The following is a 6132-nucleotide window of genomic DNA, read 5'->3' as shown; positions in this document are numbered from 1 at the left end:
GCTAAGTGTTTGCTTGGGCTATGGCCTGCGAAAACCAGAGAAAAGCACAAGGCTTATTTAAATTGCACAATTCAACTTGGTAACAGACGTGCCCATCTCAGGAAACGTGTCAGAGATGTTTTGTTCCCAGCTGTAGCATGCCTCTGTGTCGAATATTGAGCATTCTTACATGATATATCCAGAGTGGCTGGAAGATCGATACATGAAGGCTGATGTAACTTCAATAGAGACCAAAGCCGAGACTACAACACGGTGACAGATTTTAGACAATTGTTAAAGGAGCTTCCAGTTCATCAATCCTACCAAATGGGTACACTGGACTAAGTGAGTAAGGTAAGTGAGTGTAGAACCCAAATCTGTATCTTTCAACATCATAAATTCATCCAGAGGGGTTTCAATTCTACACCAGTGGCTGAATGTTGATTCCATGTCATTTCTAGGATATAGCATTTGGGAAAGGCCAAGAAGCTGCCTGTGAAATCAGAACACTGCCCCAGTCATGTGTCTGCCCACTGCAGAGTATGGATTGACTAGTGCACTGAAGCGGCTGGAATTTGGTGCATTTTTAGAGATGCCCACCTGAGTAGTTACCGTGTATGAATAACGTTAATAATGGCCAAACAGATTATGAAGTGGAGCAAGAGGTTCTGGCTTTGCTGCCCCCAGAGAACGTTCATTGTTGTTGGCTCACTCAGCAGAGGTGAGCAAACAACATCTCGAGGATGGCGGAGTTATCCCAGGAGCTGGCCTGGCTCTGCTCTGGACCTCAGCCCACATGCGCAGCAGTGGCCATGACCCTGATTGAATCCCATTCGTCCTGTAGTTACTTTGCTAGCTGAATGAGGCCCGAGCAAGTCCAATCACAGGACCAATGCAGCACAAGGCCAATCTAGTGTATTCTATTTGAGATGAGATTTTCCTGTCACCCCCACCATCTGCAGTCACCATCTTCCTATTTAGCAGGGGCTTGACAATCCCTCTGTGATTTTGCCCTAGCCACCTCCTCACCTCATCCTGCAGCACGGGCGGCAGACTCTCTTTGAGGCAGGGCCTAGTAGACAGGCCTAAAGGCAGAGGAACCAACGCTCAGTAACAGAGGACCTAGGCCTTAAGCCACAAATTTCAAATGTGGATTTGAACTTAAGCAAAAATTCAAGCGTGTTCAGCTCTGGACCCATCTCCAGTTTGCAACCCAGGGCTCAGTGGGGGATCCCAAGGTCTGAATTAATTTTTTCATGTACATTTAGTGCTCATGAAAGAGACATGATTGACAGCTGAAGGCTCAAGACTGTTGCCAGCCACAAAGTTCAAAAAATCAGTTGAAAAATCATAAGATTTTAAAAAATGTGATTAGTTTCGTTTTTTTGGTCTTCTGATTTTTGAATTCCCCCTTCCTGCCCCCAGTCTGCGTGTGGGACATTGCCCACTCTCACAGATGCACAGTGACGAGTATGGTGGGTTTGGCCCCCAACTGCAGGAGAACTTGCTCGGAAAACCTCAATGAGCTCAGATGACATCAATCTGTAAACACTTCTGCTGATGGTTCAGCGGGCTTGCAGCTTCTCAAAGCCCCAAATGCCAATTAATTCTATGCCTGTGCCAGTCCTTCAAATAATTATGGACTCCCGGCCGCATCTCACTTCCATTGACTGCCCTCCAGTCCTCACATCTGCCAGCCCCACATCAACTTTTTCCATCCATCCCCACATCAATTCTGCACCCTTAGCACAACTCTGTTCTTTCTCCAGCTGTGGTTCTTCGCTCCCTTCATCCCAGGCACTGAGCAGTGGGGGTCATCGCTCCTCCAAGGGCACTGCATCCCCTCTGTCCCAAGCTTGTTGGGGAATGCTCAGGTCCATCAAGCCTGGCTTTGCAGAGATACTGAGTTGGGCAGGGAGGAGCAGCCCCAATGCGTGATAAAGTCGTGAGAATTGGCAACACTGACCCAGCATAAGCACTGGCTTTGCAGCCTTCCTCGCCACCACACTACAGCATGAAAAGAAAGTGCAGCTAATTTGTTATACCTCTTTGGCGCCTCTGCTGGGATGGCCACCAGCAACGCCAGCCAGTCTTGTCTAAAGTGGTCCGGATGGAGTAAGTACCTATGGGCTGGGAGTTGGATTAAGAGCACCCAACACCTAATGCACAAGGACTTCCAGTTCCACCCTGCCATCCTATGACCGAGCAGTGAAATGCTCTGTGCCCCATTTCCAAACTGCCCCTCCTCCCCCCAGCTTTTCAAGCACCAAATTGATAGGCTCCCTTTGAACCCCAAATGCTACGTTTAAAACAAATACCTTTCTGCCACCAGGGGCAGCTTGCTGCCTTGCTGTCCCTTAGGGGAGCTCAGCTGAGCTGTAAGCCACCAGAGCGCAGGTGGCAGCTGCCTGAGGTATTAGGTTTGTAGGAAGGGCGGGCATCTCTCCTATCCCTTCCTGGGCCCTTGACTCAATGCAGGAGAGCAGTTGGGGGATGCAGATGAGAAAAGAAAGCCCCCTTTGAGGTGTGTGTGTGTGTGTGTGTGTGGGATACACATGAGGAGAACACAATCCAGGAGGGCGTCACCTGGTTAGGGAAATGGGTGAGGGGAGGTCTAGGATTCAGATGATGAGAGAGGGAGGGGTGAGAACCACATAAGATAGAGGAATCCCCAAAATGTGCTCAGGTATGGGCCAGGGGCTCCTCCCCTGCTAGGCATATCTAACCTCAGGCTCCTGGGCGAATGGTCCAGGGCCTCTGGCCTGCCCCAAAACCTCGGCACTCGGTGACACAACAGTTTGGGGTGCTGCCGATTCCCTGGCCAGAGGACTTTCAGCTGGGAGAGTTTGCAAACCTTGGCAAGACAGATGGCAGAGTTGCCCCTGAAGTTGCTGGAGGAAAAGACAGACCAGTAGGTCTCCCCATCTTCAGTCAGAAGAAGTGTACAGGCAAGGGGTGCTTGTTGTGGGCTGGGATGTTTTGGGGGTACAGGGAACTGGCGCCCCATTGGGGGTGGGGCACTGGCTGACTCAGAGACCGTTACACACTGTGGTATTTAAACTAGTCCTGTTAAAAATAACCTCAAAGCCACCAGAAGCTAGACTGAGTCCTCTGGCACCTGCAGGGCTAGTGCCACCTTATTCTGGAAATTGTCCATGCACAACTATTGTAATGGCTGGCAATCTCCAAGCAGGCTCATGTAGCCAGTCGCTTAGCAAGAAGGGAGGCTACCTGGAGGCTGGGAGGCAAAGGCAGGCTGAGACGCCAGCCTCTGCTAAGATGCCACAGACTTTCCCGTCCCTCCATTAGAGATTAAGCCAGTTCCTCTCAGCCAGCGAGGCGACAGGTGAAAGGTGGTATATGTTAGGTAGTCAGGTTGGAGGTAGGAAGCATCAGCATGTTGTTAGCAATACATGTGAGCAGGGAGAGTGGGGCCTGTAGCACGGGGAAGGTGGGCACAGATGGAGGCAGCTGGCCAACTGTGTGTGCCATACGCCGTGATGGGATGGCTACAGATAAGGGAAGGAAGGCGGCAGGACTCATGCTGGGGTGTGGGCAAAGACAGGAACTGGGCCTGTTTGGTCCCGGATCATCAACAATATTGAGGTGCTTGATTTCAGTGGGCATTTGAGGCTCTGGGCCTTGGTTCCTATCCCTTTAGAAATCTCATGAGTGAGCCTATCCTGACGGTTCCTGGGATTAATATCAGAGATAGAGCTGAGGCACAAAGTTTGGATCCAGAGCTGAATTTCCCTAGATTTTGGGGAGCATTCAGAGCCAGAGATCTGGTTCATGCCCACGTACAGCTCAATATCCAATATCTCAGAGCAGAAGCAGTTTTGTTCTACCAGCCCCAGGGTCAGCGACAAAAACCAAGCAGCATCTGAAGGAGAAGCAGCCTAAGCCAGGCTGATGGGGAGCTCAAAGTTTGGCACGAGCTATAGTTTAGCCCAGAACTAGTAGTAATGTATGAAATGAGTTTACATAGTGTGCACCCACTAACAGGCCTGATTAAATCATTATTAAATGCCATGTTGACTTTGGTCCCTGAGCTAAGAGCTTCTGCTCCTGGATGTTAAATTGTGAGGGTAGACGGAAACACCAAGGTGTGGCAACATGTCATGGCTCTGGTCAAATCCTGCTACGTCTGTCCCTTTCTCATAGACAGATCCACAGCAGAGTGAAATGGCAGAAAAATCAATGAGAGAAAAATGGAACTGCCCAAAAGCTACCCAAGTCCCTTAAACCTCCCTTACTGCCAGATGTGCAAAACAGACTGGCTCATACGGAGCTGTGTGCAATAACAGTGCCATCTAGAGGGCACACTGGGTTGTACAGAAGTAGGTGCTTTATTTCCAAAGAAATATCTCTGCTGTCCGGTCCTAGGAAGTTGAGTTGAATGCAGAGGCTGGCTGTCATGTATATACCCACCTGGGACTTGCATCTGACACACAGTGCCATACAACAAAATCTCTGAAGGGAACTAAGAGGCAATGAAGCAGCAAGGCCAGCTGAAGCAACAGACCCAAACCAAAATAATCAGCTTTCAGTGAAGTTATCCCCTTTCTTTCTCGCTCTCTCACTCTCACGGAGTACCCTTGGTGTAATACATTACATAGGAGTTGGCATCGGAATGCAACTCTGAAACCAGACTCAGATGGACTGAAGTGACATAACAGGTTGGGTAAGTTATACACCAGTAACTGGGTATCACTTTCCTGCCACAGCGGCAGGTAGGGGTGCAGCAAAGAACAGGAAGGTGGTAAGAATAAATAGGTGTCCCCTCTCCTTACTGGCCCTTACATCTGCCTGTTAGCTGCTTTTCCTGCTACGACCCCTTGGCATGTCAGTTATGCCCACTGTCCAACATTGCCCTTGACAGCCTCTGAATGTGGGCCTCCAAATTTATGAAGCTAGAGGCAGGAGAGAAAAATCTGGAGCAGTGACATGTGCCCCTGTAGTCAGGGTCATAATGCAGAGCTGCAGTACCTGTGTTCCTCTCTAACAATGAGCTGTCTTCATTTAATGGATGTTAGTTTGTCTTGGTGCGGGAAATGGAAATAAAAGAGAGTCTCCTGTGCCAGCCAACTGATGATGCCAAAACCCCCTCTCTCGTGAAATCTGAACATGCGGCGTATGGCTCAGTTTTGGTTTAACACCCAGGACTCCTAGCATCCAGCTTGGCTAACAAAAACATCTCTTTCTCTCTCTCTCACTAGGCTCCAGATCACTAGGTTGTGCAAGAAGCATCAGATAGGTCAAACCATTCCGGGACTGCTGCACTAAGAAATGTTTCTGGGTCAGGGTGTGGGGAAAGAAAGAAATCAGGTTAGTTATATAACATGGCTAAACGGAGATCCATGTTCCATGATGTGCCCTGTTGGGATAGTCTACAACCAAAACTTGCTTGCTCTCTGTTTCAGGTTCTAACTACAAAAGCAATCAGAAGGAAGGGTAGCTTCATGTGACACTTCCTGCCTATGCAACAGTGGGGAGCCACCACATCCTGTTTCTGCAAAGTGCTTCCCTATTACCAAATGGAGTTACAAGAACTGGTTTTATTTTGCTTTACTAAAGGTAATTATCAGTGTTGTTAGAGTTATGGTCTTCTCTCGGCCCAGGAAGGCTTCTTACTTACGCTCCCAGCTCTTTGGGGCAGGGTCTGTCTTTTGGTTCTTGTTCTGTGTGGTCCATGATTGAGGCTCCTGGGCACTATTGCAATACAAATAATAATGTTAGCAATGGCAGCTCCAAAAGAAGGCAGGACTTGCAGTCAGGGAAGCAGGGCCCTTTAAAGTGTCCCACATTGGGCACCCAAAGATGAGGCCTACAAAATCACTTTTGAAAACTTAGGCCATAGCTATTAAATAAGGTTTAGGAACTTCAGCCTCGTCCCCTTTTCAGGACAACGAATCATCACTAGTTAGCATGGCAGAGCTGGACAAATGCCATTTGCCAACATATGTCCAGGTGTCCTAATGTTGAGGCCTCCAAAATCACTAATTACTTTTGAAAATTGAACCTTTTAGCCATAACACACAGGAAACAAGGGCCCTGAGAACAGTGCAGCCCCTGCCCCCTCACTTAGAGGGTCCAGTCTGAATAACTCACACTTCCAGGGGCTATATTCCATCCCGCCCTGAACCCCTACCC

At 48.9% G+C, this 6132-nt stretch overlaps 1 long non-coding RNA gene across 1 annotated transcript; it reads left to right on the top strand.

The window, feature by feature from the left end:
• The first annotated feature begins 4413 nt into the window (after positions 1-4413).
• LOC122466069 lies at positions 4414-5541 on the top strand. Its single transcript, XR_006291293.1, has 3 exons — positions 4414-4663; positions 5199-5307; positions 5403-5541. It is a non-coding gene; the product is annotated as an uncharacterized LOC122466069 (long non-coding RNA).
• The last annotated feature ends 591 nt before the right edge of the window (positions 5542-6132 follow it).

The sequence above is a fragment of the Chelonia mydas genome, chromosome 5 (assembly GCF_015237465.2).
Source record: "Chelonia mydas isolate rCheMyd1 chromosome 5, rCheMyd1.pri.v2, whole genome shotgun sequence".
Classification (NCBI taxonomy): Eukaryota; Metazoa; Chordata; order Testudines; family Cheloniidae; genus Chelonia; species Chelonia mydas.
Note: the sequence above shows the minus strand (reverse complement) of the source record. Positions and strands in the feature narration are given on the sequence as shown.